Genomic DNA, 23,694 nt, shown 5'->3' with positions numbered 1-23,694 from the left:
GTCTCAATCATATCAAGGAAGGGAAAGAAGCATCAGGCTGTGAGACATTCTTTATTTTCCAACCAAGCTAAGGGGTTTAAGGAAAAAAAATGCAATCAAAAGGTCTTTGAAGACTTATTACTGACAGCATGTTAGGAAACACATACTCAAGCACACATATGCAGACATATACAGACAAAGCAAATGATAAATCAAAGGAACACTGTGCATAAGATATGCTAATATTGTCTTTAAAAAACATTTTGGTAAGGGGCTGAAGTGTAACTCATACAATTCTATTATGCTGGTTCGGTGTGCTCAAGGCAACACACACACACACACACACACACACAGAGAGAGAGAGAGAGAGAGAAAGAGAGAGAGAGAGAGAGAGAGAGAGACAGAGACAGAGACAGAGACAGAGAGACAGAGACAGGGACAGAGACAGAGAGACAGAGAGAGACAGAGAGAGAAACAGAGAGAGAGAGCAAACATCAAATCAAAGATTTTTTCTATTTAGCAAAGTGTGTTCTAAAATATAAGAAGCTTAAAATAATATTTTCTCATTTATGCACATGAGCTTTTCTCTGCTCTGGAAACATTTCTTCAATACAATGGCTGCTGCTGAAGAGACTCTCTGAACAACTATAAACTGGAATGTACTCCTTTCTACCTTCAATTTGTCAGGAATCACACTTCCACCCAAACATCATACATCATGCAGGTAGAGATCTATTACTGCAGGGGTTTTTTGTTTGTTTGTTTGTTTGCTTGTTTGTTTGTTTTTTTGTATCCTGGCACTGGTATGCAGCTAATTACTAATTGTTTCCTGAATCGCTTTTTTGCAGCCTCTCATCCCATAAAAGGTTTTGTCAAAATTCATGAATTGACTTGGCTAATTTTCACTCAGACTCAAGGTACCCAGCCTTAATGTGGGAGTCAACACATGCATATTAGGCTGGGATCACGCCCCCTCTCATCCAACCTGAAGTGCATTTTGATACTGTTGTTATGCTTGAAGACAAAAAGCAGCTGGGCTCTACCTGTTGAACATTAGGCAGCATGCAGTCCTGGGCAGTCATTAGCCTCCGATACAAGTTCTCTAGGAAGCATTAGATCTGCTTCCCACCCTGCTTTTTATTTTCTTGTGTACTTAGGATCCAGAATCAGTCTCTGTTCCTGATCCCAGGAGCCTATACTGGGGATCTTTATTTCCACCTTGCCTTGTGAATTTTAGTGTGACGTTGATTGATAAAATGATGGTCCTTCATAGAGTGTGTTGGATTCTGTAACATTCCTGGAAAGTCCTGCAGAAAGCTCAGTATCACAGCCTAGGAGAAAGAGTTGCACTGTATTTTGAAGAAAAACACTCTCTAGTCTACAGTGGAATGACAAGCCACCAAGTCTCTTCTTCGATGTTGTCATTGGTGGTACAGGAAGGATGCTTGGTGCCACTAGGAATGTATGTATCATACCTCAAATAGAATGCTATAGGTCCTGAACCCAATCAGTTCATACACAATCATGTACTAGCATTTGTAAATTATTTTCCTCTACATGGAATTGGAAACATGAGAACAACTGTAAAGCTTGTGAACAAACACAAAATTCTTTATATGCTACCCTCAGCATCAGAGACTTATTGGATATTTCTATATTGTCACAATCTAGAAATCTCCAGCAGATTGAAGAAATAATGCCAGAGTTGTGTTTCTGAGTTAATGAACATCATGGGTTAGGGGTGAGAGGTGCTAGAAAAGGTGTTCATGACCCAAGGAAAAGAAACAACCCAGGGGCCTATCTTTTGCTTCCAATATGCAAGGAACTCCTCTGTATTTCTAGATCTGTGTGGGTCTTAGCCACCCAGATAACATGCAGATATGTCAGTGGCTGACCAAGAGGAGCGTGTGTTTCATCATTAAGAGGAGCAGATAGGGAAGATACTGCAGTGCCCGGTAGATGAACACACTCCAGAATGTATTACAGTCTCCCTCAAATAGTTGTGAAATTTCTTGTGGCTGAGTCCTCTGGATGTGCCATAACTTAAAATTTTATTTAAAAAGATTTCTTCCTTTAAATATAATGTATTGGATGTAAATCCCATATAGGGTTGTTTTTACAAAATCTCTAACATATTATACTAAGCTGTATGCAATTAAATTAATGCTAGTATGGTTTAATAATATATTTACAGCATTTTAACAAAAAAACCCAAAATCTCATAATTCAAATTTTCACTTTCTTAACCATGACCAGCATGTTAGGCTATCATGTGGGTGATATGTCACACTTGTCAATTTTCTTTTTCTCAGTTGCCACTGTGTTGTTCATCAGAGTGTCTCCCTTATATTTAGATGAGGCAGTATTATTTCCATCAGTTTATTTTGTTTGTGTTAGAATTCCACTTTTCTGCCACATGGACCTTATAATAAAATAGCTTTTCTTTTAATGCAGCTAAGGAAGGTAGCTACACATGAAGAGTTTCTACAAGTCCTGCTCTCTGTTCAATTATCTCATTTTATCCATGTGTAATCACCTAGAAAGATGCCCATACCATTTTCCCCTAAGATAAGAAACCTGACATTTAGGGAGATCAAGTGATTGTCGGTGTTCATATGTTGGAATGGTGGAGGCAGAGCTTAGATGTGTTGGTATCTTTACTATTTTCTGACCTTTGATTGAAGTATTTGCAGAAGGATGAAAACTAACACGATTCCTTCCCTACCTCCTTAAAATAGCTCCACGCAATGGAAAGTGTATATAGGACATGTGCCCTGGCTAATCTCAGCTCTATTTACTGTCAGACATCCTCCATGGCTTTTGGTGTCCGACTGTCTTGGGTTCCCATGACTCTTCAGACCAGACCTCGCTTTCCAGGTGTTTATAGGATTAGACATTTTATGTCCCCCAGAATGAGCTGTGTGCAGGGTGGCGTTATTCCCGAATCTGGTTGTTTCTCTAGTCTCCATTTTCCCAGACTGGGCTGTGGGGTTATGCCAACTGAAGTCGTCTCTCAGAGAGTTCATGAGGGAAGACTTTCTGGTTTAGCAGCATCCTTGAGAAACAGAAAATAAAAATCAAAGAGAGCCATGCTTTTTAAGTGGGGAAGGAAGGAACTCAAAGAGGAGCTTATAAGAGGAGAAGGTTGTCTGGAATTTGAATAAATGAAACCTGGATTTAGCAAGTATTCTGGAAGGGAAGTACGGATTGTGCTTCTCATACTGAAATGCAAGTACTACCCTATGAAGAGGTTTATTAATACTTGGCAGCCAAACTCTTGGGACGTAGAGATGTAGGGATCTGTTTCAGCCTGCGGCCAAACATTTATAGTTGCAGCTCCCCAGTAAAGGCAATTCTTGTCTGTCAGTGTTGCTATTTCAGGCCTTGCACCCCTTGTCAAAAATAACCAGTCTCCTTTATCAAGCCAACACCCCAAAAATCAAGATTTTTTTTTCAATTCAATTTAGCGTGCACGATAGACCCAATAGAAAAGCATTATTTCTGCTAATAGATGATTGTTCAGAAAAGGTGGTCAACTCCCTAGGGTCTGCCATGTTATGCTCTTGGCCCTGACACTGTCTTGTGTGTTTATTGCCCATGCAGGGTGCTGCAACCTCCTGGAAGCATCAGGCAATGCCTGATTCATCCAAGGAGATAAATCTTCAGAGTTGTATTGCCTGTCAGAGGTAGATTCTCCTGAAACACTCTTTTGGCTGTCCTGTGAAAGCCAGTGATTCACGGATCCTTGCCAAGGGATCACCATAAATCCTGTTTAGACAGAGAAATCCCTAATGAAAGAAGGGGTCTTTGCAGTGGCCCACAGCCTTGAGCAAAAGCAGCAAGAAGAGGGCTGTTTGCAACAATACTTGAGTGGAGGCTGAGGACTTGATTGCATGGGCAGGGACACAGATGGTCTTATAAGTAGGGTTTGATGAGGAGAGGCCCCTCATGCCACAAGGCGGGTGGAAAGAGATTTAGTACAGGGTCTGTCAAAAAACCACTGTCACATGTGGGTTCCTCTAACCCTCTTTCAGAGTTTCTATGGCATTTTTGAAAAAGAAAACTATTGACTAATGCTCTGTCCTTCTGAGTTGGGAAGAATAAAGGAAGATACACTGCCAACTCTCCCCCACCCCTGGCAACTCTGGCCAGCCAGTCAGGATGGTGATGATCACTACAAAGTGGGGACAGATTAGCAACCCCAGGGACTTTTTCATTTATTTCAGAAGTCACTCAGTTCATATCTTCATAGATCTATTTCACTGTGTGTAGGATTCAGCTAGATGCTAGAAAGAGCAGGATTCCTGGAGAGACACAATATATGTATGCATGTGTGTGGTAAGAAATGCTTTCTTCTCTTCATAGGATATTTTCAGGCAAATGGATTTTTTTTTTTATTTTTGAGAAAGGGTTTCTCTGTGTAGTCATGGCTGTCCTGGAACTCACTCTGTAGACCAGGCTGGCCTTGAACTCAGAAATCCGCCTGCCTCTGCCTTCCAAGTGCTGGGATTAAAGGTATGTGCCACCACTGGCTGGCAAGACAAATGGATTTTAATAAAAATATTAACCATTTCTTCTACCTTAGGATGGGAAATTATTTCATATTACACTGTTCTGACAATGTTTAGACTATTCTGTACAATGCTTAGGAAGTATTGGTTAAACTTTTCATTGTTGAGTCATTTCGCTGACTTTTTTTGGCTCTTTTTATTTCTTTTCTCTTATATCCATATTTCATCCTTCTGCTTCTGTGTTTCTCTCCCATGCAAAGTTTGTGATATGAGAAAGTGGTTGGAGTCTGGAGATGCTCCCCTGGTTGGTCATGTTCTGGTCTTACATATACCCTATTTAACATCAGTAATTTTATAAAGTAAACATTATTGGGAATCACAGTCTAGATTTGGGGGAAAACCCACTGAGTTTTAGAGAAGCTTATCCACTTGTTGGATATTATTCAGGAGGAAGCGAGTGGTGAAGCCTCTTCTGTTTTCAATGCTTGTTCTTCCATGGAGTTTTACAGAAGGTCAGGGAAAGACGTCACGGGTATGGAATGAGAGCATGCTTCATTACTCACATCAGCCACTCCTTCCTTTAGATACTCCCTGATCTGGCAATGTGAATTGATGCTCAGCACCTCCTCTGTGGATTTCCTACCTCTGATTCTGCAGCCAGGCAAAGAAGGAAGGGAAAACGAAAATTAAGTGGACTCCCCAAAGGGCAGTTGCCAGGAGTCAGTGGGTATTTGCTTTATTCTATTTGTTTGATTTAGAACAAGACAAAACAGCAAATGTTCCCACCTCTGGGTCCAAGTACTTAAGCACAGCTTTAACAACAGTGGTTCTATGAATAATGAAAGAGTTTGCACCTTGTCAGGAAACAGCCCTGACATCAAAGAGACACCAAAATGTAGCTCCAGTATAAACTTCCTTCTTGCATCCCTGTATTAGCTTCCTGCAGGATTCTGCTTTCTTAGAATGCTGTCCCTGGACCAACAGCTTGCTTACTGTGTCCTGGTAATTACCAGCTGTGCAGGACCTCTGATCCCTGCCTAGACACCGTAAAGTAGAATTGGTTTAATCAAGGCCCCAGGTAAAATGTACAACAAAGTCACAGAAGCAGCTCTCAGCAGAAGAATGTCAAACTCAGGGCCAGACTAGTATGGGATGGAATTAATTATTGAGTCATCAGTAGCCTGAGGAGGTACATTATAAGAGAGGTCTACAAAGTACAGTCATCGTCATAAACAATATATGAAGTCTGTGCATATATATATATATATATATATATATATATATATATATATATATTTAGTAGACACACACACAGGCTCTTAGACATCTCCCATCTTTCCCTTTATGAATCCTGAGTGGAGAAGACAAAAGAAAGCTCATGTTATTGGGAATTGCATTTCTTGTTTTCTTTAAATCCTCTTCATTTTCAGCCAGTGAAAGTGTAGAGTCTCTCTCACTTTAAGCTGCATATCTATCCTCTGTTGAGATTCCAAACAAGCAAGCCACAGCTGCTTTGACCTAAAGAACTTAGTGTGATAATCTGAATTTTTAAGGTTCAAGGTCAGCTCAATTGGTCTGACAGATGTCACACTAAGGGTGGGACAGAGATCTAAGGAGGTGATAAGCATCCTGGAGCTTCTCCTGAGGACATCTCATCAGCCAACCCAGTCACTATCACAGGACAGTCTAAATGACAGTGCACTTGTTAATCTCTGTAACCTGGATCAGAAGGTGGAGAACCTTCAAGGGTTATCCGGTGGGTGAGTAAACCTGAGAGGGATCCAAATACCTGCAGTTTACACAAGGTGCATTCTTTCACCCTTCAGTCCTTAATGATCTACAGTCTACCACAGAATTGTGTCAGATAAGTTTAACCCTATTCAAAATTCTAAAGCAAACTTAACACTTTTCTTCTTTCTATCTTTGAGTATTTATGTTGCTAAGTCCCTTATTATTCTGAGTATTGCCTTTTGATATTTGTGAGTTAAAAATGTTCTTCAAAAGCATGAAAAGAGAGCAATGGTTAACTGAAGCTGTTTGTAATTGGGAAGGTCCGCTTTCCTGATATCTGAGCCAGGGTGGGATGGGGCAAGGGGTGTTCTTTTGTAGGAGGAAGGAAGTTATTTTCAGTTCTGACTGCTGAGGTCCTGCAGCCTCTGTGGACTGGCATCCTGGGTGCCAGGTGGGCCCCACATGCCTTGGCAATAATGTTTGCTTCTCCTCTGCCTCTTCTGTAGCCGCTACTGGGCTGGTCTCTCTGGCTTGTGTCTGTGTGGGACTCATTAGCAGTGGGTATGTGTCTCACACAGAGGTTCATTCACAGGCCTGCTAGCAGTGCCAGGGGCTAGGACTGCCTCTTAAGCCATTCTGGGAGGCTGCTATACAGAACAAAGCTGGGCTGAGCCTTCTCACAGTCCTATGGCCCTCGGTTTCCACATGTAAGATCACAGAGAAAGAAGTTTTCGGGACTCTCATCGACACAGCAGGATCCTGACTCTCTAGGATGACTGTAAGTGGCCAACTGCTGCTTGTGACCTTGTGATGGCAGAGTAGGAACTGGATTTATCAGGTCTGGCCTCTCCATCTGCCAGCCAATGCACAGGTGCCAGTCACCCTGCTTAGCACAGGCAGGCCAGATATGGAACAGTGGCTTGTAGCTCCTGGCACATGGGACCAGCTTTTGTAAGCTTTAGTTTGGCATCACCGTTTTATTTATGTCCTGTTTGTATCGTTGCAGCTGCCGGCTCAGCACCATTCCACTATTTCTGTCCTTTCTCCTTGGGTTATGATTGTCATTTGATTCAGTTTGGTTTTATTCCACCCTGGTCACTGTAACTGGGTTGGCCAGGATCGAGGATCTATATCTTAGGAACTTCAGAAAGTTTGTTCTGGTGTCTCTGTGAGAGAGATAGTGTGGACTGGGTGCTACTGCCAGCTTGCAGAGTCTGGGGCCACACGTGCTTGGGACACTGTTTCCACCTTCTGTGTGTGGTTGCCTCCTCATTAAATCTTTCTGGGCCTGTGGAGTTGACTACCAATTGGTGTCTGACCTAGTTACAGGGAGCTACTCTGTAAGCCCTTGCTCATCACACAGAACAGATCTTAAAGTTTTGTTCCATGTGTCTCAGAGTGGGCTTTGTCATTTTAGTGTCCTGTTATCTGCCATGAGTGTGTGTGTGTGTGTAGGTGGATGTGTGCATATGTATGATGTGAGTGTGGAAGAATATGTGTGTACTCACACAGGTGGGGGAGGGGAGTCCGCTCCCGAAATGAAGCTGGCACTTCACACTGCTGTGTTGGGGATCTGCTTTTTAGGAAACAGGGCTGTGTCTCCTTGCAGAACAGTTTACAGACTGCCTGCTCTGTGAGTCAGCCCTTCTTGTGTTTTTCACATAGAACACTTTCCGTTGAGCATAGATTCTCACAGTCCCCGACCCCCACCCCAACCCTGGATATCAACTCTGCTTGCCAGTCTTCTGCCAAAGGGCACCAGGCTGTTCCTCAAAAGATCTTCTCGACTGTCTGTTTAATGAATGAAGATTTCAGTTGAGGCAGTTTCATGGGACAGCATGAGGCTCCAGTTGACCCCTTTCTCAGCACTGCTGAACTGTGTGTGACACACCCATTTGGCTTTTGTTGAGCTCATCAAGCAAATGTGAGGTTGGTTTGTTTAGCATATCCCAGTACCTGGGACCCTTAGTTACCATTTTTGCAATGCACTGTGAAAATCACTCTCTCCAAACTGGATGAAGCAAAAAAACAAATTATCTTTTTCCATATTAAGTTAATCATATGTGCCTAATTGCCAATCAAAGGTCCTAATCAGTATGACTTCATCAGAATTAGCGTTTATTTTCAATGCCTCTCCTATAAGCCTGACCTATAGCAAGAACTCAGGAAAGGAAAGCATACAAAGAGCCTCAGCAGGTGTCTCCAATCCAAATAACCTTCTTTTTCTCTGTTTGACTTAAGAAGTTATTGAGAGGCCATTTTGTATTTAGGGTGCTTTCAGTTTTATGTTATTGCAAATTATGCATCTCTCATAATGTTCCAAACAACTCCGTGAGTTAGTCAGGTCTCACGGAAGAGTCACATGAGGAAGCTGAGGTGTATTTGGCCGAAGGGAGCAGCTCTCCTCTCTCTGCCCCATCCCCACCCCAAACCCCAAATGTGCTGACAGAGCAGCACATTTTATGAGAAAACAGAGGCAGCAGTTTCAATGTAAGGTTGGACTTCGGGACTTGCCCTTTAGCTATTAGTCACTCATGCACTCCTTGTCTCTATGGCTCTATACAGCTGTTTGCTTTTATGTGTAGCGAATGTGGCTCAAGTTCTTCCCATGTTCCATGGCTTCTGGGTTAGTCTGAGTATCTTGGGCAAAACCAAGTCTGTTGCTCCATAGAATAAAAGAGCTTCAGGTTTGCATCTTACTCAACTACTAATTGTTAAAGATGAAGGAAAGGCAGGCTACATGTGGAAAGCAAGTTTGCCTGTGGCCATAGGTCCTAGACTTTAATTCAGTTGCCTCAGTCTGTAGGCTGGTTAGATGGGTTACAGTTTATTACCTAGTTTATCCTGAGACTAGGTAGATCTCTTGTATTTCATTTGGCAATGCTGTCCAGGCTGCAGAAAGCACAGCTAAAATTAAGTACAGTTCCATATCATTAGTGATAGGTTATTTCTCCACTACCTGTGAAGTGAGCCAATTTAAGACAGATTAGATTAGATTGGCAGGTTTATTGAGAAACTGCTCCTGGGTGGACAAATTCACTGGCTTCAGGAGAGTCACCACAGGGAGTGTGGCTGAAGAGAAAGAGAAAAAGGGCATGTGGATAGATAGAAGAGGAGGAGGAGGAGAGAGAAACAGAGAGAGTGGGAGAAAGAGACCAAGTGCTAGCAAGATGTCTGGATTATACAGGGTCTCTGGGAGGAAGGGCAGCTTTTGGACTACAAAATTTAGGGTGGGCAGGGTCTGCCAAGTAGGGACTGAGGAACACTGGTAGACTCTGGAGGGCAGGTCTGCTTTAGCATGGAAAATATGAACCTCAGTCCCTTGTGTGTCTGAAAACCAAGCAGTTAGGGACAGGGATCCAGGATTACCCATCAGTGCGTCTGTCCCTCAATCTCAGTACAGCCTCACAACAGCATATCAAAGGTGGTCAGGTAAATGAATGGATGTCTTGGATGGAGTGATGGAGCTTCCAGGAGTGTTCTTCTCCAGCTCTTGGCATCCGTCTGGTACTTGCTGACCTCCCTTCCAGGATTCTCCAAACACCAAGGAGTATTTTAGACTCATATTGATGCTATCAATATTTAATTTGACACTTCGATGATTCAGGCATTTAGTGTTGTAAACTATTTTCCTGTTTCTATTCTGGAGTAAATTGGCTTGTTCTTTTGGCAGCTGTAGGTGGAATGTTTCTTCCTGGCTGGTGAAGAAAGCAATAGAAGGGCTTAGACCTCAGCAACCTAGTTCACCCTGGCTTAGGCCAGTTCAGGGATCCACTGTACAAAAGAAATATGTCATGTTTCACAGTGAGGTTGAGATGATGTAATTTACCATGTTAAGCATCCAATTTCTAGGGCAGATAGCAACTTTAGTACTGAGTAAAAAGAAAGAAAATCTTGCCATTTTTTTTGTCCATGGAGATTCATAAAATATTTTTTTCCTTTTTAGAGATAGCTTTATATCACTGTCATTTGAGTAGAGCATGTTATTTCATAGCAAACTCTACAAAAGTAGCCTACTGTATTTTTCATTTGGCTTTCAATTCCTGAAATTTCCAAGGTGGGACAGTCTTTCTGTTTCATGCTGTCTGTGGGGCAGCACTTTAGTACAACAAAGCCCTTGTAATATTATGTGGCTATAAGAGTCTAATCCTTTTTAGCAATCTGGGTGGAATAGAATGGGACTTCTGAAGAATCACTTTGTTTATGAAGTCCTTAACATCCCAGGAGTTACTTCATTAGGAGTCAGACGGCCAAAACTTTGATGTTTGATTTCCCTAATAAAAAAGAAGTCCTTGAAACATGCATAGGGACAAAAATCTAGAAGCATTTTATAATTCAAATAATTAAAATGACTTTGCATGCAAGAAGCTTCCATGGTTGCTAGAAGCATTTTCCTTGTTCCTGAAAATAAGTAGCATTTCAGCTGGGTGCCAGAAAACTACATGCAGAGCAGAATTAAACTGCTAAAAAAATAACCTTGTCTTTAAAGTTTCTTCCTCATAAACAAATGGGAAGGCACATCACTAATTACATTAAATGCTTTTGCTTACTTCCAGGTCAAATCTTTAAGGCTTAGTCCTTTAATGAGGTGACAGAGTTTTAGGCTATGAGTCTGAAGAAAGGATGTGGTAATGAGCTGCTTCTAAGGGAGGGTGGAGAAACTTTTATTAACTAAGTTTACATCATAGTTGGCTGGTTGGTCTTCTTAGTCAACTAAAAATAGACAATCTCACAGATCCAATCATGTCACCATGTCGCCTTGCCTTTCCTTTAGTCGTTTTTTTTTTAGTAGCCCTCTATTTTTAGCTTGAAGATCTTATCTGAGACCAAAGTCCAGATGACCTAGATATGTGCACTTTTTACATGTTCTAATATGAAGGGTAAGCGAGATGATTTACCAAGCAAAGATGCTGGCTTCCGAACGTGTTGGTAGTACGTGCGATCCCAGGACCCAGATGATGGAAGGAAAGAGCTGACTCCCAAAAGTTATTCTCTCACCATGAATGCAGAGGAATGTGTACTGACCACTGCCCCATCCCCACCCCCACACATGAATATATAAAGGATCCTATTATGCACAACAATTATAAATGGCTGTTCAACCAAAGACATTATAAAACCATAGCAAACAAAGGCAAGCAACATGGAGCCTGAGCACAATGTACTGTAGATTGACATGCTTGCCAATGAGAGCCAAGCCCATGACACTGCATGCTGAGTTACACAGAATTGAAAGCCTGGCTAGAAGTGAAAAGCAAACAAGTTTATGATAATGAAGAAAAAGATCTTAACCCAAAAAAATGCTAACATCTAAAAGCCACAATGGAGAAAGCTTGTACTGATTAAATAGGAGAAACGAGTTAGACCTCCAGTTGACTCTACCCCACCATTGCTCTTGCAGTAGCCTCTGGATTACTCAGGCCTTTCCAGGATCCATTTTTTGAAATCACTAGATTATATCACTGAGTTGCCATTTGGTTTTTAGATGTCTCTTGAGCCTAAAGTCTGAGTCCCTCTATGTGGTTTACAGAAAATGCAGAAAATTAAATAGCATATGTTGCAGGAGCAATAAGTAATGCAGAGGTCAAAGGCCCTACTCTTCACATCTCCATAGGGATGCGGTGGTTTGCAAATGGTTAGAAAGAGGTTTGCTAAGTGCATATTCAAGGACAGAAGGTCTTATTGGCTGAGAAAAATTGTTGTAGGTAGAGGCTGTTGCCTCTCCTCATACCATAGTCATCGCTGGCATGTGTATCCTAGTGTAAATGGGTCCTTGAAAAGAAATCACAAGCCACTCTGTTTCCAAAAGCTTTCAAAATTTTCTCTGTATCCTTGACCACCTTCTAATTCTTTTCTGTTTGCATGTTTATGGAAGGTTTTAGAGGAAAACTAGTCTTCTTTGATTTCCTGATGGCACCTGGTAGATGCTCAACATATGCTCATGGATAGGATGACTGGTCTGCACAGATGATGTCTTTATGGGTGGTATGTGCACGTGCATTTGTGTGTCTCCTCATAACTTCTGAGAGTAGACTATCAGGAGGTAGTATTGAGTCAGAGTCTTAAAAACTACGATTTCAGGAAGAAGGGAAAACATTCTGTTTTATCCAGTAATAAAGGAAGCATGGTGAAACCAGACAGCAAGCCTAGGACTTCAGTGAGTTCCTGGCAGAATCTGGCCCAGGCTAAGGCTGAGGCTTACTTAGGTAGAGTCTCCCTCAGAGTGGTTATATATCTATTGTAGAAACAGGAGCCCTGAAGGAAGGTTCCCTGGATGTGAGTTCCTACAGGCTATGTGTCTGGACTAAGTCACCCTGCGAATCTTAGTTATCCCTACTTTCAAATAAGAATAATTATTTCAAATAGACAATCTATTAAAGCGTGACATTTCACACAAAGCAGGGCATACAAAACAGGAGACTTAAAATAGAGCAAATGCAATAGGAGACATTGGTGCTTTGAAATTCGGAGTGGTATATGCAGCTGTCTAGCTCATGTGAGCATGCGGTATTTATATGAGGATGGGTCCTCACCTGCCAATAATATGTGATACCCCTTAATTTTGCTTTTGAGGATGATGCTAGTTTTCAGGACTATCTACTTGAAAAGATATGGGATAAATAAAACAGTGACATCAGCACCTAGGATGGGTATAATCAGGCTGGACCTAGTTGTGTGTCTCTGTCCCATTGAGTGAAGTAGCTCTTGAAACTGCATGGCTTTTGCTGAGAACAATCATTGCAGCAAAACCTTAGTTCAAATTACTTAATGCTGTCATTTCCCATGTTATAATATTATACTATATACAATCATTTTTGGTACCGAATGTGTCTTTGTAGGTAGACTTAAAGTCTCTTTGAGATAAAACAGGGAATGTATAAATGTTCCATGTGAATTTTAAGGAAAGAAAAGCATAGGGTGAATTCTGAGCTCTGTAATGTCCAACCTAGTTTCTTATTTATGGAGACCTAGTTTTGTGCAGTTCTTAGACTCTGCTCTCTCCCCTGTCACTAGGTCAGGACTGACAATGTCTCTGCTTATAATTCATTTTCTTTCTGTCCTCGGGAAAGAACTGCCATTCTTTCCAGTGGTCCCTTTAGACATCTCGTGGCCTGTGATGCTAATGAGGCCAAGGTACAGAAATATAAGGATGCAAGATGTAGAATATCTGATCACTGAGATAACTGCAGTTTCTTCTCATATACCCTCCTTCCATACCTGCTTCTATCCCTTACAAACAAACACTGAGTGATAGATTGGCCCACGTTGTTCCCCAACTCTGCAATCATTCTGTCTCCTTTGTTATTCACCCAATACTGTCTTTGTGCTCATTCTCTTTAAGTATCTTTGAAGAAAATTATTTTGCTGTCATTGGTGGGAAACTAGCAACTCCTGTCATTAAAATGAGGAAACCAAACCAACTAGACATAACTAAAAAGCTATATAACTGAATTCATTCAGAGCCCCAGGCTGCCTTCTCTTTTTTCCACGAAAGAGAAGTCTTCAAAATCGAGGCAAGAGGATATTTGATGCAGTGATCAGAATTCAAAGACTAGTAAAGGTAAAAGTAAGTCTTGGTTAGTGACTAACTAATGTCAACAAACACTGCTCTTTGTTGGGACCCTCTACAATAAGGCATTACACTAGCTTATTTTTATAGAGACTTTGTAGCAGAAAAACAGTTTGTAATATAATATCAATTAATATTTAGTAAGCAATGACTTTGTCCTACAAAAAAGAATATAATTTACAGACCTCATCTCATTTACCTCAGTACAGCTCTGTGAGCCTTATAATATCTGTTTGGCTGGTTCCGTAAGGGTCAGTGTCTCACCAGTCTCAGCACTGGTGAGTTGTATAGTCCCAAAGGAGAACCTGTCTGCATCTCTTGTTGAGCTCTCCAATTGCTTATAATTTATAGACAGTTGGTCACTAACACATAGCTTTGTCCCTTCATTGTTGTCTGCTTCCTGGAAACAAGCGTGTTTTGTTTGAATGATGGAGTTTTGCATGCTTTTTCTGAAGCCAATGTTTTATCTATGACTCTGAAGATTGAAAACCTGTATGTGATGCAGGTCAAATCCGCCTGTCTCTGCCTCCTAAGTGCTAGGATTAAAGGCATGCACTACCATTGCCTGGCTTGGGGGATTTCTTTTAGCCAGTGGAAGTTTTGGTAATGGAGTAGGAGAGATACTTACTTACTTACTATCACATTTATCATGGTATTCAGAGTCAAACTAACTTGATAATTTACTGTATAGAGGAACTGGCTTAAGTGTCTCTAAATATTAACAATCAAATTATGAGTAGCACCCCACCCCTGCTGTGTATGTACAATTTCACATATAAATTATCCATCAATCTAACACACACACACACACACACACACACACACACACACACACACACACACACATATATATATATATATATATATATATATATATATATATCAAACATCCACTTCAAATCCTTGCAGGCATCAATGATGAGAACATATTAGGAACGACAAATTAAATCCAGCTTACCTCTCTTGGCTGAAGACATAAGACATAAGATAAAGTACTGAGTGAGTGTTGTGGTAGAAGGATTTCAAGAATTTTCCAGTCTCAGACTTAAAGAAAGCTACTTCCTGTATGAGTAGGATTTCTTTCCTACCAGTCCTACGAAGAGAGTCATTGCAGCCCTGTGTGATGATATGACACAGCTCTACACAACTGCAGAACATGGTTGTTTTTCTTTTGTAGTTTTGTTTTTCTTTTCTCTTTCTCAATTCTTAACAATATTCTTAAAAGGAGGCACCACTTTTAACTAAACAATAGTTATAAAAGAAGAAAATGCCAGGTGGAACTTTGTGGAAGGTGAGCCCTGAGGGGATCATCCTAGATAAAGCTTCCTTGGAGGAGAGTAGCTTCATGATATTGTCACGTGACCTTTCCAGGTACCTTCAGGAACAGCAAATGTATTCACACCGACGAAGCATGCGATTTCACTGACAGCTCTCAGCAGACCACAACTGAAACTTTTAACAGCATTGTTTACCCCACATCATCCTGAATAAATCTAGTGTGCTTAATGAGGTCAAAGGAAGACCCAGTGTCCCCACTGGATTCCTTCTCTGGCTCATTATCACCCTTCAGTGGCAAAATTCATATTTGTGTCTAAAGATGATAAGCCTTCATTCATGGAAGCTCTTCAACCGTACAGATGCTGTAGTGACAAAATGGTGTCAAGACCTCACTGCCCCCTTACCAGTTTACCTATTTATATGATGTTTGAGATTCTGTACCTTGAGTCTTTATCAACCTGATAGACAATGCATGAGAAAACAAGCAAGCATTTTTGCCCTTGTGAATTTATAGACAATTGGAGTTCTCAAAGCTTTTATTCTCATGTCCTCTTAGCAGAGTCGACTAATAAGATAGCTTTTTAGCTTTTTTCCATTTATTTGTTTGTTTTATTTGGCAGGGAGTGAAGGTTAAAGGAGAACTTTTGGGTGTCAGTTCTTTCTTTTTACCATGTAGATTCTGGAAATGGATCTCAGATCATGGACCTTAGCCCCAAGTAGTTTTACTTGCTGAGCCAGCCTGTGTTTAGTTTCTCAGTGTGAAAGGATGGTCCCACTTAATTCTGAGTATCTTTATTGTATTTATATCTGAATGTTATATCTCCAAAGAGACTCCTACCAAAGTGTCTTAAGTTCATCATAGTGCTATGAATAATACAATCTCCTTTTTTTCTAATGAGAAAGTAATACTTGGCTGTGATGGTTTAGGCTAAAACACTAAATTGAATATGTGTTTCACAATGCCTCTCTGACAATGAACATTGATGTTTGCATTGTTCAAGAGTTTACAGGTAATTTGGTGTCATGATTTTGTGGGAATTGCCTATGTCTGACCAAATCTTAGAGACATTGTCTCTGGTCTTGATGGTGAAAAGCTGATTCTTCACTGTATTTGTGAGTTTCAATGTGCCAATCCACTTTTCTTATTTATTACAGAAGCCTGGCAAGCTAATATAGTTCTTAGTCATTTTAAAAATGACATTAGTGGACAGCTTCTTCCAAATTGTTGGCCTAATTTATATCTAAAGAATACAGTTGATGTGAGCAATTAAGTGAATTGCTATAGCTTGAAACAACTTGTGTCTGAGTCCTAGGCTCTGCTTTTGGCATTTGATTGATGGAAAATCCAGACATCTTTTTGTACCTCAGTTTCCAAGACTACAAAAATTTTACAAGAAATATATGTATGTATATGTATATATTAAATATATGTATATGTATGCATATACACACATATATATGTATAAATATACACACATATATACATGTACTTAGCCCACCACCAATGAATTGTAAACAATCAATAAATATTATCAATTTTTCAGTGCCTATTTAGATTATGCTGAGTCTAAATAACTCATACCTAAACTTCCTGAGAGAGTTCATGCCACCTATCATGTATTAACTTCCCACAGAGTTGAAATGCCTCACTCGGCAAGTGAAGCTATTGAAATAATTTTCCAAATTCAGTATTGACAAAAGCACTGGCATTTAACATGAATCAGAACATGTCTATTGTTTGGGCACTTTTTATTATAAAAGTAATGGTTTTGTTTTGATAAATGATGGGGACAAACTTCATGGTGTAATGTTTCATTATTAAGGCTGAATAGTTTGAACATCATCATAGTTCTTGGAACTAATCACAAGTTATTACTGTCATCAAATACATCCATGGGAAATATTTTAGTCACCCACATATGTATACATACATATAAATACACTTGTTCTCTCTCTGTTTTTTCCTACTGTCATTTATCAGGTTCTATGGTAAGTGAGCCTTAAAGAAGGCACAATTCTATTAACCCAAGACAATAAAAATGAGTATAAAATGAATTGCAGCCTTCAAGTAGCATACAGCTTCTTTGAATACAAAGCTGTGAAGGCCAGATAGCCACAATAACAAAGACATTTTGTCTATAAGAAAACCAAAAGCCATAGGATGTAGTAAGGGACTCCAATATGGTATACTAAGAGGATTATGAAGTTCTCCAAGTTAGCATGATGAAGTAATGTGAGGGTTCAGTGACATTCCACCAACAGTGACTGAAGAGTTTAGATGAAGAAACAGCCTGCTCAGAAATACCCAGAGGCTGTCAGCCACCAAGTCAGAGAACAGGACTTCCTTATGCAAAAGGTACCGAAGGGAGGTGAGGCTGAGACAGGCTCAGGAATAAATGCCTCCCAGTTTGATGAGAAACTGAGGAATGGGGCTGGAGAAGTGGCTCAATGGCTATGAGTACTTGCTGTTCTTCTCTAGGATACTTATTTGGTTTCCTGCACATCAGACATCTTAAAACCATTTACAATTGTAGCTCCAAAGAAAATGATGCCTTTTTCTGACTTCTTTAGTCACCTGCACACCCTTGGAGTGCACATGCAAACAAGTAGGTATGCATGTATGCACATAAATAACTGTTAAAAAGGAAATCCCTGAATATTTTAATATTTTCATATATACATATATGTATATGTTATAGGGCATATTCTCTATCTATCTATCTATCTATCTATCTATCTATCTATCTATCTATCTATCTATCTCTGTGTGTGTGCATACACACATCACACATGTATGTGATCTACATTCCTAACTGGTGATATCTGCTTTTCTATATGCATATTTTCAAGTTATTTCATTTATGACAGAGACAAATTAGCAAAATAAAATAAAATGAACTATACAAATGATAAGAGATGTTGCAGAGGACATAATAATTATGCATATGTGTTTGCCTTGTTCACACCAATAATTCTTCATTAAATCTTATTAATAAACTGTACAGGTGACTTAAACTTGAATACGTTACTAGTCAGCTTTTTACTTCTGAAAAAAATTACTAGCATTTCAGTGTAAGAATAAAATGTGTCTTAGGCAAAGGGTTTTAATTTCATTATGTTATAGGATTCTCAGATTGTATAATTACACGAATAGGTTCAGCCTTTGTGTATCACTTTATGGTGATTATTCTGAAACTTAGCACACAAACATATTATGGATTCCTCCTTCTCTTCGTCCTCTTCCTCCTCCTCATTCTTCTTCCCTATTGCAACCCAAACGTTATCAGAATGGAATAAAAGGGCAGGGCCTTGAGAGCTAGGGAACTCTATATTGGAATTTCCATTGTGCAAATTTGCCAGTCTATCTTGAGCAAGTTGTTGGATTTCTCTGAAGTCTGCATCCTTTCTCTTTTTGAAGCTGGGATGAGATAAGATAAGCTCCTCCAAGCCTTCTTGAAACATTAAAAGTAAATGCATGCAACAAAACATACCTTGTCCAAGGCAATAGTATCAGGAATGTACATTTCTTGGAAAATGATGCCAGATCATCTGGCATGGAATTGTTAAAATGCTAAAGAGAGAAAGTGAAACTATACTTTAGACAAAAAAAATTGCAGTGGACATGAAGAGGAGCAGGCGCCTACCTCATCCTAGAATACTGTTTGTTTATTCATTTCTCAAAGGTATTACAAAGGCTGTGAATATTTATTTAGTTCTGCTCCCAATAGCCTTTCTAATAGGGAATTATTTGGGTACAACGAAAGACATTTGTAAATGCGGCTGATAAGACTGCCATTGGACAAGGAGTGTTTTGTTGGACACAAGAATTCTATTATCCCTGGCTTCAGTTGTCAAGTGCCCGGGGAACCCAGAATTTATGGTAGCAGCACAATGGGCCTTTCAGGACCCAGCAAAAGAGCTGTGAGATCCTGCTCCACTGCTTTTCAAGGCTTCTAATCTTTTTATCGGGCCAGGACAATGCCGGATTCAGCTGCTGCCTGAGCCTCCTGACTGTCCATTGGCCATCAGGTATTGTTCAGTAATTACCATGGTGACAATGGACTCTCTTCTACCCCCATCCATTGGTTCTTTAGAAAACAGGGAAGGTTGTCACTTTGTATTAGGTGCTTCTAAAGGCATGGCTTACTTAGGAAAATGACTGAAAGGGCATAAAGATAATCATGTTACAAGTTTTATTTAAAAGGCTGCTGTGTCAAAACCATTTGGGGCCCAGGAACTTTTGGTCTATGGTTTCTTGTGATTATAGTTACTTGTTGGGCAGTATCTCATGTTCAATCAGTGAATCGTGTTCAATCAGTCTCTCAAGAACCAGCTTGAGAGACATCACATGGGCCATGAACCATTGGCTACTGGAAGCCCCTAAACACAGAGTGGGAGCAGAGGTCTAAGTATAGCCAATGAATATCAAAGCAACATTAAAACTCCTTAAGACTTGGTTTCTTCATATGAAAAAATGACAACTGTGATGTGCATAGATGGATATTAGTAACATTTTGTATGATTGCAAATGTCTTGTATAAATGCTGGTATATCTACTGATGAGTTTCTTCAAAGTAAAGATACACTGAAATGCAAAACAACATAACAATTGTAAGAACACAATGTGTATCTATCTTTTGGTAATCACAGTTCATAATTTTTAATTGAGGTTCTGAATCCATTCTTGTTACTTTTTATAATAATCCTCCACAGTTGTTACTATCCACATTTTATATAGAAAAAAAGGCTGCAGACAGTTACTGCTTATCCAAATTCAATCTTGTTTAGCAGAGGTAAAACCTGGGCTTTAAGTCAGGTTTTTACACAGTGCCTCTCTCTTTTAAAAATTCATAATTGACTGGCTTATCTTATAAAATATGCTTCAGCATATGGTTTGGGGACTTTGGCAATAACAAGAAAGAAAAACACCCAGTGGTAATTATTAATGGTGCTTAATCATCACTTTGACAATGTTGAGAACATGTAACACCCTAAAAAACCATAAGCTCCCATCTGTAGACGCCCAGAGCTTGCTGCACTTATCCAGCCCCTTCTGCTGCTTGCTGAACAAGAAAACCACAGAGGAAGATCAGTCACATGCTTCTAGTCCTGCCTTCTAGACCATAGCACAATGTAGTCATAACAGCTGCTTCACAAACCTGCATTTCAACTTGCTTTTCCATTGATGACACGTAGAGACTAAGTCATCATTTGTTTTGATCATCTCTGCTCTGAACTATCCTCAGTTTTTTGCTACATGCTTATACCAAAAGCAGAAAGCATCATTGGATGCACAACAGGAAGAGGCACTACTGTTGCTTAGAATCAGCTCAGCTGTTGAGACTCTTATTGCTTATGAGGAGGAGTGGATTTGTTGCAACCTGGTCCAGTCCTGCTATTTCCTTGCTGTGTACTCTTGGATATTCACTACAAAGCCTCAACATCTGCATCTATAAAAAGGGGGGTTCATTATCATCGTCTCTACTTATTTGGTCCCCTCGATGGCAAAGCTTCTTTTGAGTTCATGTTCTATCTAGTTAACAAATTCTATGCTCATAGCACATGCGGACATAGTTTTTAAGATACTGAAGCATGCATTGGAATAAGTGAAGAAAGCTACTTTTAATATATTCTACACCCTTCTGTTAACATAACATGGTTGGTTTTCACCACTGCTCTATTGAAGGCACTTTAAGTATATACCTACCCTGGTTGAGATTACATTCTAGAAGAGGACCTCCACTAGAAATTATTTAGCACTTAAGAGTCCTTACTGCCCTTGTAGAATGCAGATATTCAGTTCCCATCACCCATGTCAGAAGAACTGGAACTCCCTCAAGCTCTAGTGCCAAGGGATATGATGCACTTTATCAGTCTCTGCAGGTACTGCCTCATTCCTGATCTCCACACAGGTATACAAAGGCACACAGACATATATACACACATATTAAAAATTGAACACAAAGTCTCAGAAAAGAACTCACACATGGTAATCTATTAGCCCTGGCATTCTTTTAGAGATCAGGAAAAGAAAAGGTCATGACTACGTATAAACCAAATCTTTACATTTTGGTTTTTCTCAAGCTGTTATTACTTTAGACATCCATCTAACTATCTATCCATCTACCAACCCATCCATCTACCCACACATCCATCCATCCATCCATCCATAAATATTTTAAGGTAACATTTCATGTTAAAGGCAAAGTTTATATCAAATTCATTATCTTCTATCCCAGACTCCCATGTCTACAAATTGTCAGGCTTCCTATATATGTTTGGCTGAGCAGTCTTGATTTTAGTGTGTACACATTGTGTTTCCTCATTAAACTGTAGTGTTCAGGTGTTCTTGTTCCAGATCATCTCTGTCTCTCTCAAGTAATATATGCCATTTAATGTCTGCATTCCTAAAAACTTTAGTTACATTGGTAGCCCTGCACAGCAATAAAAGGGGATGCTAGAGTAATAGGGGGCTGCACTGGAAGACGGTCTTTATGACTCCTAGACTTGTGACATGAAAGAGGAACAGTTTAGAGCTGGCAGGGTGTGGATGGGGTAAGGCTGGTTTTAGGACAAAAGGCAACATATGATTCCAGGTCAGTGTGCCAAGGAGTATATGCAAAATGAAAAAAAATATGAACCTTTTAAGAGATATGTGCAGAGGGAAAAGACATAGAGTAAACACTGAAAGCCCTTTCAGACCCAGCAACATTGCTAAAATAATGTCAACTGTTTAGAGTATTTATATCTATCCTTCTGTATCCAAGGGCCATGTCATAGCTGGAGGAAAACCCTTTCCACAGAGATCATAGCTCCTTACTTACAATGTATTATAGCTTACAAAATTCTAAATATTTGATAATGTGTCATTTTTGTTGTTGTTTCATCCAAAAGCCTGATCTTGAATGAAAGTCATTTCATATGGAACGGCCTTCAAGGAGGTGAAGAAGCTGGTCAAAGTGAAGGCTCTGCGGTAGTCTCCATAGATTAAATAATTAATGTTTTACAAATAGTGCCAGCCAAAGAGTACACTATTTGCATTATTACCCTGGAGAGTCAAGATAGAAGGAATAAGTGCTTGAGGATTTTTTCTGATAGATTCTGACCCTGTCTCTCTTGTTCTTGGCTGTGATCCTTTGCAATGGTCTTACCCTTCTGGATTGGGTATGAAGATACCAACTGTGTTATCTTAAACATAAGATAATGTATCATATGGTGTGGGAAAATGGACTTTTCATACTGCTCATATCCTTTTAATAATCTATTAGCATATAATCATTAACATCACATTCAGAAATGTATTGAATGATAATGCATACTTACCTTGCACACTGTTGAGTTGTTCAAATACATGCAGGCACTACTTTACTTGGAGTCTTTCAAGTCATGTAATTGGATAAGTTAAGTTACATAAAGGTTTGAAAATGCTGAAAATAAGTTAAAATTGGCAACTTCATTCATGTGTGTCTGGGACAAATGGAGATAGGAAGGTGCTTTTTCTCTGCCTGTCTAGATGTCTGCCTATGCAGACTGCTGTAGGCAAAGTAGCTTACATAGTGCATGCCACAGAGCTTGGAGTATAAGAAATTCAGAATGAATGTAGTAGTGGGTTTGGTTCCTGGTGTGACTGTTGCTTGCCTTGTGAATGGTCATCTCTTTACTTTTCCTAACAGAATATGCACATAGAAGACAGAAAAGGAGAGTTGGAGATAAGAATATACAGAAAGATGGCAGGGGAGGCAAGGAAAAGAGAGAGAAAGACAGACAGGCTCTATATTCTCTTATTACATGGTTGCTAATCTCATGATGGGAGTTATATTTCCACATAATTTTTTCTCAAATGAGGTCTCAGAGTTCATATACTACCGTATTGATTTTGGGGTTGAATTACAAACTTTCAACCTACAAGATATTACCTTGTCCCCCAATTAATGTCTTTTTCACAGTAAAATATAATTATTCAATTTGAACATCTCCTTAAATCTGATTTGCTTTAACACCAATTTAGTGTTGATTTCTTTTTATTGAAAATAGATTTTTACATAATATATTCTGATTATGGTTCCCCTTCCCCAACTCCATACAGATCCTTCCTACTTCCCTTCCTACTCAAATCCACACCCTTTCTTTCTCTCTCATTAAAATACAGATGGCAAAAAGATAATAAAATAAAATAAAAACATATAAAACAAAATAGGACAAAACAGATGAACAGAAGAAAATGTGCCCAAGAAACATATATAGACATGCTGCTAGGCATGAGACTGGCCTTAAGATTTGTTTGTATACCCAAAGAGACTCTGTGGAGCAAACTAGTATTTCTTTTGTGAGCAGTTATCAATTAGAGATAGCTTTTGGGTTAAAGATTGAGGCTCATGGCCATTTCACCTCTCAGGACTAGAGCCCTATCTGGCTCAGACCAGACTAAGTCCTGTGCATTCTGTCACAGTCTCTGTGAATTCATCTGTGCATGGGTCCTGTTGTCTGTAGGAGATCTTGTTTCCTTGGTGCCCTCCTTCTCACTGGCTCTTAAAATCTTTCTATCTTGTCTTTCTCAGGGTTCCCTGAACTCTAAGTAGTGGCATGGGATGGAGTAACATTAATTTTAAATTTCTACCTCTCATT

At 39.7% G+C, this 23,694-nt stretch overlaps 1 protein-coding gene across 3 annotated transcripts in view; it reads left to right on the top strand.

Annotated features, from left to right (window-relative positions):
• Positions 1-23,694, top strand: part of Cdh11 (cadherin 11) — a 155,312-nt gene that overhangs the window by 38,753 nt on the left and 92,865 nt on the right. Inside the window, exon 1 of one of the 3 annotated variants that reach the window (XM_031341049.1) lies at positions 6,885-6,999. The exons of the other annotated variants lie outside the window; for them this stretch is intronic. The gene's annotated coding sequence lies outside the window, so the exon portion shown is untranslated. Of the gene's footprint in view, positions 1-6,884; positions 7,000-23,694 lie in introns of those variants that run through there. 3 annotated transcript variants of the gene reach the window in all.

The sequence above is a fragment of the Mastomys coucha genome, unplaced genomic scaffold (assembly GCF_008632895.1).
Source record: "Mastomys coucha isolate ucsf_1 unplaced genomic scaffold, UCSF_Mcou_1 pScaffold22, whole genome shotgun sequence".
Classification (NCBI taxonomy): domain Eukaryota; kingdom Metazoa; phylum Chordata; class Mammalia; order Rodentia; family Muridae; genus Mastomys; species Mastomys coucha.
Note: the sequence above shows the minus strand (reverse complement) of the source record. Positions and strands in the feature narration are given on the sequence as shown.